This window comes from Natrix helvetica (genome assembly GCF_964273705.1).
Source record: "Natrix helvetica genome assembly, chromosome: 2".
Taxonomy (NCBI): Eukaryota; Metazoa; Chordata; class Lepidosauria; order Squamata; family Natricidae; genus Natrix; species Natrix helvetica.
Window position 1 is genome coordinate 219420619 of NC_138552.1, and position 12868 is coordinate 219433486.

The following is a 12868-nucleotide window of genomic DNA, read 5'->3' on the forward strand; positions in this document are numbered from 1 at the left end:
CTCGGGTTGCAGTATGCTTCAAACTTTGCAAACAGTACCTCTGTTTTCTTTTTGTCCTCTGCAGTGATCTCCCCACTTGCTTGCCAAGCTCTGCATCAGTGGTGGGTTCCTCCCGGATCGCACCGGATCGCGCGCGCTCCCTTTCAGCGCTCCACCTGGCTTGCGCGCTCCCTTTCAGCGCTCCACCTGGCTTGCGCGCTCCCTTTCAGCGCTCCACCTGGCTCTCGCGCTCCCTTCCGGCGCTGAAACCGGAAGTACAGTTTTGCCCGGCCCTGGCGAAGCAACGATGCCTGTCTGCGCTCCACCAGCTCGGCTGGGAACGGAGATGTTTCCTCAGCGGAGCGGAGCGCCTGAAAAGTCTTTTCAGGCGCTCCGCTCCGCTGAGGAAACATCTCCGTTCCCAGCCGAGCTGGTGGAGCGCAGGCAGGCGTCGTTGCTTCGCCAGGGGCGGGGCAAGACTGTACTTCCGGTTTCAGCGCCGGAAGGGAGCGCGAGAGCCAGGTGGAGCGCTGAAAGGGAGCGCGCAAGCCAGGTGGAGCGCTGAAAGGGAGCGCGCAAGCCAGGTGGAGCGCTGAAAGGGAGCGCGTGCGATCCGGTGCGATCCAGCAGGAACCCACCACTGCTCTGCATACATTGCGTCCTTTCTGTCCCACACATATTAGAAAGTGTGCTGCTTTCTGCTGATCAGTCCATTTGCCTACATCAAGTCCTGCAAACACAAACTCTATCAGCTCCCTCCACTTCGACCAGTTTTCAGATATGTTCCCTGACTCCAAATCCAGGGAAGGAATGTTCTTTGTGTTGCTGTTTGCTGCCATGACTCTTCTCACCCCAACTCCTGGTACCATGTGATGTTTTGGCATAATATAAAGGCAGACAGCAAGGAGCTTGAATTAGAGGCTTGTCTTTATTCAGTGGCAGCCATCTTAAAACTCACTTCTGCCCCAGATGACATCATTTAAAAAGTTAACTGTTCCTTAATCTTCTTAAAGAACTAGGAATAACAATTGAACTTGAAATATAACACAAACATACACATCATTACAGTTTTATGTTTTTGAAGTTTTGGGGTTTGTGCAATATGGGCTTTGTGTTTTGGATCAGAGGTGGGTTCCTACCGGTTCGCACTGGTTCGGTAGAACCAGTTCATCAAATCTACCGAACCAGTTAGAAGAGGTTCCACCGGTGGACCCGGAAGTAAGTTCCGGAACGCCTGCCCCGGCCCTGTCGCTCGCTTGTCCTGCCCATTCCGTCGCAGCTCGCTTGCTCCCCTGCCGGTCTGCACTAAACTAGCCCAGCCCACTGCTCACTGATTGGCTGAAGTCCAGCCAATCAGTGAGTGGGCTGGAGTTTTAAAAATGTTTAAAAGCATGGCACCAACCGCCAACATTCCTCTTTTGAAAAGAGTTTTTCTCTTTTGAAACGTGTCTTTCTGTTCCCGAGCAGCTGTCGCATCGTGCTTGCTAATGGCGTCCTCCCTTCGTTTCGTTTTGTTTCCCTTCACCTTCCAGCAGCTTGCTGCTTCCCTCAGGTAAGCAACTAAGTGCGAGGGGGGGCGGCGGGGGCGGCGGGAGGCTAGCTTACACCAGCTCGTGGCTTTCACGAGGGAAGGCCTTCAGGTTTCATCCTTAATTTCATCCTGGTTTCATCCTTAATATAGTAAGTACAAGCAATTAAAGCCCTCCTTTCTGTGTCTCTTCTTTGTGCAGGTTATTGGAGCAAGGTAGTAAGGTGATGGTGTGCAGAAGACCGGCAAGGCAGTAATCTTCCCTCTGTAAGTAGCTGTCTTTATTGTTTTGTGTGCTGGTTTCATCCTTAATATAGTAAGTGCAAGTGATTAAAGTCCTCCTTTCTGTGTCTCTTCTTTGTGCAGGTTATTGGAGCAAGGTGGTGAGGTGGTGAGGTGCAGAAGACCGGCAAGGTAGTAATCTTCCCTGTGTAAGTAGCTGTCTTTACTGTTTTGTGTGCTGGTTTCATCCTAATGCAGTGCATGCAATGGAAGAGTTCATTTCTGTGTCTCTACTTTGTGCAGGCCATTCATTGGAGTCAGTGATACTGAAGACTGGCAAGGATAGTCATCTTCCTTCTGTAAGTAGCTCTTTTATTGTTTTATGTACTTATTTTAATGTTATCGTAGTTTATCCATTGGGGCAAAGAATTCAGTGACATTGTCTTGGCCACTCCCACCCGGTCACATGGGTGGCAAGCCACTCCCACCCGGTCACATGGGCTGCAAGCCACTCCTACCTGGTCACATGGGTGGCAAGCCACTCCCATCCAGTCACATGACTGCCAAGCCACTCAGAGGTCATCTAGTCCAATCCCCTGCTGCAGCAGGAAACCTTACATTGTATGGATTATTTTGGTCCCTTTAACAGAGAGGAAAATTGCCAGAAAAGAAGAGTTTACTAGGACAAGGATGCCATGCAGAGGAAGGTAGAGATAGTCCTTGACTTATGACTACAATTGAGCCCAAACTTTTGGTTGCTAACAAGAGCATTGTTAAGTGAGCTTCACCACATTTTACCCAATCCATGACATCTCCTGGTGAGTGACATCAAGTTGGCCACTCCCACCCAGTCACATGACTGCCAAGCCACTCCCACCTGGTCACATGAATACCAAGCCACTCTCACCTGGTCACAATTGCCGAGCCACTCCCACCCCAGTCACATGACCACTGAGCCACTCCCACAAAACAAGCCACACCTACAGAATAGGTTCTAAAAGTTTTTTGAAACCCACCACTGGTTCAGAGGCCTGTTTTTTCAGAGTTTGGAAAACCCTGGAATTGGACATCAGTTTTAAACATCCTCATCTTCATCCTTATGGCCACTAGATAACATTTTATTACCAATATTATAAAAATTGTTTCCCACTGTGAATCTTCTCTAGAAATAGAATGGATATTTGGCAATATTTCCTCCTCACCTCTCAATACAAAAGGTGTAACATATCTTCAGAGAAAAATATATATATCAAACACTCTTTTTGGGCTAATACTAAGATTACATGCATGTGTACACTTTCTTGAGCTTCTGAATGAAAGGAAATGTATGTGTGTATGTTGTATAGACACACACACACACACATTTTTTACAGTGTTCCCATTTTGTGGCTCTTCCAAATTAAATGGTAGAATATCCTGTACTTTTAATTTCTACAGATCCAAGAGGAAGGAGGGAGATTAATTAGAAGTTAGATAATGGTCATTAATCATTTGTCCTCCCTTTTCCTGTCTCCTTGCAATAAACTACATTGACTCACAATCCAAATAATGAAAAATTCATTCACAATAAACATTTGTCTGCCTCAGCAACAAGATGTTTTACTGCATATTTTGAACCCTGTGGTTTAGGCACGTCAAGATCAGAATTAATAACATTCTATACCAGGAATATAGTTAAGAATGCCACTAAAGAGATTTGTTATCCAAAACTTTGTGTTGTTTGGTAGAAGGTCTTCCCCTGCAGTGATTTCTTATTTGGTTGCCCAGGAAACTGCTTTATATAGAATCAAAGCATTTCTTCATTAGCTCAGTAATGTCTATGTGGACTGGCTGTTTCCTTCTAGGGTTTAATTAGGACGCATACAAGACTTATGCAGTCTCACAAGGAAGAGTTTTAACCTGAACGCTGAACACAGGTTTTGCATGGAGAAAGTCCCCGGATCATTCTCAACACAGAATTGAAAATGATTCCAATTTGAAACTATGCAGTCTCACAAGGAAGAGTTTTAACCTGAACGCTGAACACAGGTTTTGCATGGAGAAAATCCCCGGATCATTCTCAACACAGAATTGAAAATGATTCCAATTTGAAACTATGGAGACTCTTGTTTCAGTGTAGACCGTACTGAAGTTAATGACTCAGTAGCTGCATGTGATAAAAGGCAGCTTCCTATGAATACTGGAGTCTTCTGAACACGAAGGTTGTGCTCTACCATTTAGCCACAGATGAAGATGAAGACGTACAATGTAGACTGGATGTTGCTGGGAAAGGATGACGGGAACCTATTACAGGTAGTCCTCGACTTACAACCATTTGTTTAGCAACCAAAGTTACAACAGGACTGAAAAAGCGACTGACACCCAGTTCTCACATTAACAACTGTCATAGCAACCCCATAGTCACGTGGTCCATATTCGAACATTTGACAACCCACATGTATATATTTATTTATTTATTTATTTATTTTATTGAACTTATTAGTCGCCCCCTCTCCCCACAGGGACTCGGGGCGACGTACAGAGCAATAATCAAGATAGCACCATAAAATCGTGCAGAGGAGGTAAAAATAAGTCCATAAATAAGCATACTTACAAAGTTTAAAACCCCAAAAATATTAAAAACAAAATTTCCCATTGTAAAATGACCTGGGGTGGCAAGATAGTAACGTTATGCCAGGCCGGCTTGACAAAACAGGTAGGTCTTCAGCTTCATACGGAAGGAGCGAAGATCGGTTGTTGTCCGGATGTCTGGGGGGAGGTCATTCCAAAGGGTAGGGCCCACCACAGAGAAGGCCCTACTCCTGGGCACCGTCCCCAGGCACTCTCTAGAGGACGGCACCCGGAGTAGCCCCTCCCTGTGTGAGCGAGTGGGTCGCAGGGATGTATGGGGCAGGACGCGATCCCGCAGGTAACTAGGCCCTGTGCCATGGAGCGCTTTGAAGATGGTAACCAGTACCTTGAAGCGCACCCGGTAGGCCACAGGAAGCCAGTGCAGCTCGCGCAGGATAGGTGTTATATGGGAGAATCTCGATCTCCCCATAATAACCCGCGCGGCTGCATTCTGGACCAACTGCAGTCTCCGGGCGCACCTCAAGGGGAGCCCCATGTAGAGAGCGTTACAGTAGTCCAGGCGGGACGTCACCAGCGCGTGAGTGACTGTGCGCAAGGCCTCCCGGTCCAAAAGGGGCCGCAACTGGCGCACGAGGCGAACCTGGAGGAACGCTCCCCTTGCCACGGTCGCCACGTGATCTTCTAAGGTCAGCCGATCGTCAAGGAGGACGCCCAAGTTGCGCGCCCCTTCCACCGGGGCTAATTGCTCATCCCCGATGGTCAGCGATGGAATATGCTGATTGAATCGGGAAGCCGGGAACCACAGCCACTCTGTCTTGGAGGGGTTGAGCCTGAGCCTGCTGTCATCCATCCAGACCCGTACGGCTTCCAGACATCGGGTCATCACTTCGACAGCCTCGTTGGGGTGGTTTATGACAGTTGCAGCCTCCTGAGGTCATCATTTACAACCAACCCAGCTGCTTCCAACAGGCAGTCAAGGAGATAAGCTGGATTCACTTAACAACTGCATGATTCACTTAATAGCTGCAGTGATTTGTTAAAACTAAGCCAATTCTTGATCTTCTTGTTCCCCTCCTCTATTAACATGCAGACCTCTCAATAGTTACCTTTGCGTTCTAATGGGATAAATGCACATACATACAACAGATGTGTTGACCTAGGCTTCTGCTGTTTCACAATAGGAGCTGCCAAACCTTCCTCCCATCAACCACTTCTGCACCAACACAACTCCAGGGGACAGCTGATTGGGTTTGCTTTGCTTGCTTTCTCTTCTGTCACTCTTTGGTCAACTTCTTTCAGATATCCTGGCTTGGTGGGAGATTTTTGTGTTATAGGGAAGTTTTGCTTAGTACTACCAGTTCTTAAATAATTCCACCTACATCCACACATCAGAGCATATTCATACAACCAAATTTCAATTCAGAAACAAAAAACAAATGTGTATTACAACTAGCTTACTGCCCTTATCGTGTGTGTGTGTGTGTGTGTGTGTGTGTGTGTGTGTGTGTACACGCCTTCTAGTCAGTGTTGACTTCTGGTGGCTGCCTGGACTAGTTTCTGCAGTTTTCATAACAAGATTTCAGAAGTGATTTGCCCTTGTCTGCTTCCTAAGGCTGATTTTGTGCCTAAACTAGGATTGGAACTTGCAACCTCATAGTTTCTAGCCTGGTCCTTTAATTGCTATACCAAAAAGGCTCTCATCACTACTTAAAAATATTGAAACTTGTAGTATCTAAGATGTCATTTTATTTCCTTTGTCCTTTGGCTATTTAATCTAGCCAAGTAGAAAAAATTATTATAAAAAGCATATGAAACATATTCTTTCTATTTTGCTGCATGGTTTAATGGAAATTTGAGATAATTGGAATTCACATGAAGAGTCTATAATTGCCATCTGCTGGACCTATGGCTCACTACAACTACTGAATATTCCTGCCACTTTGCTTTTCAAACTGATCTCAAAAACGTTTGCAGCTTGGCTTCTGAATACTGGGCAGTGCAGCTTGGCTACATACAAAACAACTTCTGATAAATATTTGTTCACGAAAGGAGACCATGCACATCAGTCTTTAAGAGACACAGACTCAATAGCATGAAGAAATGAAGTTAGTAAAATTGTTAATTGCTAGGAGGCATTGGACTGGTATACCATACCTATAGTGAAGTCACCCTCACTCTTGAGTGTAGCAAACTTCTCACACCTTCACCACTGTGAAACCAAAGAGGGAAAGAGATATGATTATGTTAAGAGGAAATGCATTACTCATTCATATTCTTACTTCTCTGTAAACTCTTATGAAAGAGATATAGCATCTAATAGATTAACATATATTGAAAAAACACTGGAATTAAAGTCTGTATGTGCAAGCTTCAAGGATACATTACCTCATCCCAATCCTTCTTTAAAATCACCATACGCTCTAGGAAGATAGAGGTCAACTGCTGTGGTTTCCTGCAAACTTGTATTATCACTCCAGATTTAGAGCTAAAACAATTTAGCAGAAAAAAGAAAATCATTAGAACTCCCAGATCATATGGCGGTGGAATGGTTTTTTGCAATCCAGCCCTTGTAGTCTGACACTTCAGATTCACCTCTTTAATTATGAATTTTTCAGTACCTTAAACTGACTGAAATAAATAATCCCACCAGCAGAGGCCATTTCTCAGGTATATGAGAAGGGACATCTGACCTCAAAAACTGTGATTTCTCCCCAGTCTCTTCTTTCAGAAAAAAAGTTGAAGTTGCACCTCCTCATTTAATCCTTTAAAATTGTTTCAAAGGTTATTTTAGTATGGGTTTATGAGTTAATTTAATCGTATAACTGTTGTTGAACTATTTCTTTTTATATTTCCTTTTTTTCCTTTTAATTGTCTTGTTTGACCAATAAATAAATCTGTCTTGTTAAGCTGGAAAAGAGGACTAGCTCAGAGATATTTAGGCATCAAATTAAATTAAAATAACTAGCGAGCATGGACTTTGAATCTGAATTGCCCTGTGGCCAAAGTAGTTTAAAAATGGGTGAGTCAGCTACATTTACCTCCAACATCACTCCAATCTAGATATCTGAGGCAATTGCAGTATACCATTAAATAATCAGATTTTTATTCATCTATACCAAATCTCCACAACTGTCATAATTCTACCGAGTTTCCCCCAAAATAAGACAGGGTCTTATTTTCTTTTGACCTCCAAAATAAGCAGTTGGCCTAATTTCCGGGGAGGTCTTATTATTTTTGAGGTACAGGAGGCAGCGAGCATGGTCACTTCATGGCTGCTGCTGTGTTGCAATATTTTGGGGGAGGGCTTATTTTTTGGGGAGGGCTTATTTTAGCGCATGCGTTCAAAAGCCCAATTGGGCTTTTTATCCAGGAAGATCTTATTTTCAGGGAAGCAGGGTATATGGCTAAGATTCAGTGTTAGTTTAGCTTCAGACTACTGAACAATCTTGTCTACTGCATCATAAAAGGACTTATGTATCCCGCCACTCTGTGGCTTCTCACAGAGCCATTTGCAATTCATGGCAGCATGCTACTCATGCAGTTCCCTGGTACCTCCAGAAAGAAAATGTTATAACAGATGTCAGCTTCTTTTTTTCCTCAGGACATGCATTTTTCCATAGCTGCATAATAAATTATGCGATAGCAAAGTTAACGTGTATCATGTTTTTAACTTATTATGGATCATAGCAGACAGCACATAGATGACCAGGCAGAAATCTGAACAGATCCATGGAAAAAGTATTAGGAAAATAATTGCTATATCCATTTTATAAGCAAAAAACATATAAATGCTTCCTATTATTTTTCTTGGCACAGAACTTACCATTCTGTTTTGGCATCATTCTCATATGCTTTCTTTGTGTCTATAAAAATTGTCTGCCATCCTTAATAGCATCAACAATTTTTTTAAAAAAATTTGGTCTCTTATGAAACATGTTTTAAGTATTATATAAACAATCATTTATATATGATCAGATAAAACGCACTATCATAAACCAATATACATTTCTTTAGCATCTTTACCCCAAGAATCCAGTTTTAATAAAGATGTTTGTGAGACCCAAATAAGATGCCAGAACAAGAATAAGAAACAGAGATGAACTCTCCTGCTAAGCAGGTGTGTGTGTGTGTGTGTTACAACCTCTGGTATGCCATTATTTATTTATCAGCACAAATACAACATTATATGTGTGTGTGTGTGTGTGTGTGTGTGTGTGTGTGTGTGTGTGAATACATATGTAAATACATGTATGTATGTATGTATGTATGTATGTATGTATGTATGTATCTTTGTAAGTTGGAAAAATGATCTGAGCTGAAGCATTTCCCAGAAAATTCCTTGGTATGCATGTAAATGAGAAAGGCAGATTTGCAACAATTTTGTATAATAAATGTCGTGTGTATAAAATAAAGTAACAGCTTGTAAAATATCTTGAAAGTATTCAAGCGCCATTGTAAAATATTGCAATTTACTGAGATGCATATTTCTCAGAAAGAGACATGCTCATAATAAGGAACAACAAACAGATCAAAAAGTCTGAAATCTGTTGTCGGGATTTGCTTTGAAGAAAAAAGATCTGAGGCTGAATGAAGAGAGATTGAGAATCAGCATGATTTATTGTCTGGTTTTTCTTTTTTTCTTTTTCCAGTCATGTACTAACAAGGGATTTTCATACTGTTCTGTTATCTGTATTTAGAGTTTTTCTTATTCTAAAAATTGCTCTTAATTGCAAGCAACTAGCATCATTTGATCCAATCTAACACAATGCTTTTCTTTATACATATACTTCCAAAGAAATTCCATTGAAATATGGTTTGTGGCTATTTGCCTTGATATGCTGGAATAACTTTAAAGAAAAAAAGAACATGTTTTATATCATTTTATATAATTGTTAATTCCATTTCAAAATCATGCCTGAGAGAAACTAGATAGTTTCACTTATATACAGAAAAAGTGCAAAGAAGAGCAACTAAGGTGATTAAAGGCCTGGAGACTAAAACATATGAAGAACTGCAGCAGGATTTGGGTTTGATTAGTCTAGAGAAAAGAAGGACTAGTAGGGACATGATAGCAGAATTCCAGTTGAGAGGCTGCCACAAAAGGAGGGGGGTCTGTTTATTTTTCAAAGCACCAGAGGACAAGAAACAATGGATGGGAACTAATCAAGGAGAGAAGAAACCTGAAATTAAGGAGAAACTTCCTAACAGTTAAGACAATTAACTAGTGTAATAGCTTGCTTTCAGAGGTTGCGCGTGTTTCATAACGAGGTTTTTTTTTTAAAGACTACAATCACTAGTCGGAAATGAGATGGGGGCTCAATTAGAAGAACACCAAGGTTCCCTTTTTTTTTCAAAGAATTTTCATTTTTTTTATTCTCTTACATACCATTTTAAGTATACATTGACATAATTGGTATTCTTCTTTACATTTATCATTCTTATACATTTATTATTTCATTTAATAAGTTATAATGTACAATTTGGGTTGCTTTATTTACCATCCCTTCCTCCTTTTGTAACACCTGCTTGGTTTCCCTTTCTTTTCTCCCACCTTCTCTTTTCTACTTTCTTCCTTCCTCCTCTCCTTCTCCTTCCTTCTTCCCTTACCCTTCTCCTACTCCTGCTCTTCTTCTTCCCCTTCCTACCCTCTAGCCTTCTCTTTCACCCCCTTTCATTCTCCTCTCCTTACCTCTTTCTTCTTTCCCTTGTCTTCCTTTCTTTTTCTCCTCCTCTCTCCCTTTCTTTTTCTATTATTGTATATAGTGTATATTTCAAAACTCAGTTTATGTTTCCTTGGGATTGTATTTCCGTCAGCCCAAATATAATTTAACATCATTTCTTATTCCCTTACCTTCACTAGTCTACCCTAGGTATGTTTCCCCCCCTCATTATATCTCATTCTTGAATATATATTTTTAATATTTTCTTTTCTGTTTTCCCCTTCTCCCCCCCCCACTTTTCCATTTAATAGTGGGTACTTTATCTTCTCCCAACTTTCTTTTCTAGTTTCCTTTCTCTAGCCAGTCATAGAACCTTCCCCATGTCTTGAAGTACCCCGATTCCTCTTTATCCTTTATTTTCATTGTCAACCTATTCATCTCTGCACAATCTAATATCTTTTTTATTATCTCTTCATCTGTTGGTAGCTTATTTAATTTCCAATTTTGGACAAATACAATTCTCGCTGCTGTAGTTGCATGTATAATCAAGTAAGTATCCTCTTTCTTGAATTTCTCTGGAATAATACCTAGTAAAAATATCTCTGGTCTAAATTCTATTTCTTGTTGTAACATTTTATTTAACCATACTCTTATTTTAGTCCAATATTTCCTTCCTTCTGCACATGTCCACCACATGTGTTAGTATGAACCTACTGATTGTTGACATTTCCAATATTTCACTGACTTGTCTTTAAACATCTTAGCTAGTTTTCCTGGTGACATGTGCCATCTGTAAAACATTTTGTATACGTTTTCTTTGTAAGTTGTTGACATGGTTAGTTTATAATTTCTTTCCCATAGTTGTTGCCATTTTTGTAGTTCAATCGTATGGCCAAAATTCTTTGCCCAAGTTAACATTGTATCTTTTACCACTTCTTCTTCTTCTAGAATAGTTCTTAATAGATAGCTATATAATTCCTTGATTATTCTTTCTCCTGTTCCCATAAGTATCTTATCCAACTCTGAACTTCCTACATTAAAACCATACTCCCTTTTATCTTTTTCATCTCGATTGTATTTGCAGTTGTAAAAACCAACATATATCAATCCCTTGTTTTTCTAATTCTTGGTTTTTTTAGTTCCCCCCTTTCTGTTAAGATATCTTTGTATCTAATAATATTTTTCATACTACTAATATTTGGATGGGTCAATGCTTCCATTGTTGAAAGCCACATTGGTATTTCTAAATAATGTTTCCCTTTCACTCTTTCCCATATTGTTAATAATCCATTCCTTGCATAATGACTTTGAAAATAGCCATGTGCCCTATTTTTTTCATACCACAAAAAAGCATGCCAACCCAGTTGCAAATCATGGCCCTCCAGTGTCAATAAACTTGTATTTCTCAGTAAAATCCATTCTTTCATCCAAGCTAGACCCGCTGCTTGATAGTACAATTCCCAGTTTGGTAATCCAAATCCACCTCAAATCCTTGCATCTTGTAACATTTTTATATTAATTCTTGCTGTTTTCCCTTGTCATATATATATTTCCCCACTATTTTGTTCATACTTTCAAATAATTTTTTCTCTAGTTTTATCGGTATTGTTTGGAATAGGTATAACAATCTTGGTAATATATTCATCTTTACTACTGCTATTCTTCCCATCACTGATAATTGTAGGTTTTTCCATTTTTTCAAATCTATTTCTATTTATTTTCTCACTTATAATAGTTATCCTCCTTTAGTGTTCCACATCTTGATATCAATTGAATACCCAAATATTTCACTTTTTTCACCACTTGTATGTCCAGTTTCCCCATCAACTCTCTTTTCTGTTTTTCTGTCATATTTTTCACTAGAATTTCTGTTTCATCTTTATTAACCTTCAAGACCGCTACTTCTCCATATTCTTCTATTATTTTAACTAGTTTTGGCCCCATTTCTATTGGATCCTCCATAGTAAACACTAAATCATCCACAAACATTTGTAATTTATGCTCTTCTTTCTTGACCCTCATATCTTTTACCTCTTTATTTTGTCATATTTCTCTATTCAAAATCTCTAGTGTCCGTATAAATAATAATGGTGATAGTGGACATCCTTGTTTAGTTCCCTTCGTAATTGCTATCTTTCCTGTCATATCACTATTTACCATTACCTTTGCCAATTGGTTATTATATATAGTTTTAATCATATTTATAAATCCCTCACCAAATCCCATCATTTGAAGTTGCATTATCATGAATTGCCAGTTCACATTATCAAAGGCCTTTTGACAGTCTAGAAACAACAACACCATTTGTTTTTCTGGGTGGGCTTCATAGTACTCTAGCGTATTTAATACAATCTGCATATTGTCTTTGACCTGTCTCTTGGGAAGAAATCCATTTTGGTCTATGCAGGGGTGGGTTCCTGTCAGTTCTAACCTCTTCCATAGAAGAGGTTCCACAAATCTACCATGCCATTTAGAACCAGTTCCAGTTCCCTCACGCCTGCCCGTTCACACCACGCTTGCCCCGCCCACCGCTCACTGATTGGCTGGCTCACCAATCGCCCTGCCCGCCTCTAAGAGTCCTATCTAAACCTTAAAGTTTTAAAACTGTCAAGTTTGAACATCCCTGGGGTTTTTTCTTCTAAAGGGTTAGGGGTGCAAGGGTCTTGTAACTTGACAGCTTTAAGACTTGCACACTTCAATGCCAGAGTTCCATGACTGGAGCCAACATGACTGGAGGAGGAATTCTGGGAGTTGAAGTCCACAAGTCTTAAAACTGTCAAGTTTGAACACCCCTGGGTTTTTTTTCTAAAGGGTTAGGGGTGCAAGGGTTTTGTAACTTGACAGCTTTAAGACTGGCATGCTTCAAATGCCAGTTTCTAAGCCAACATTTTGGTTGCTAAGCAAGAGC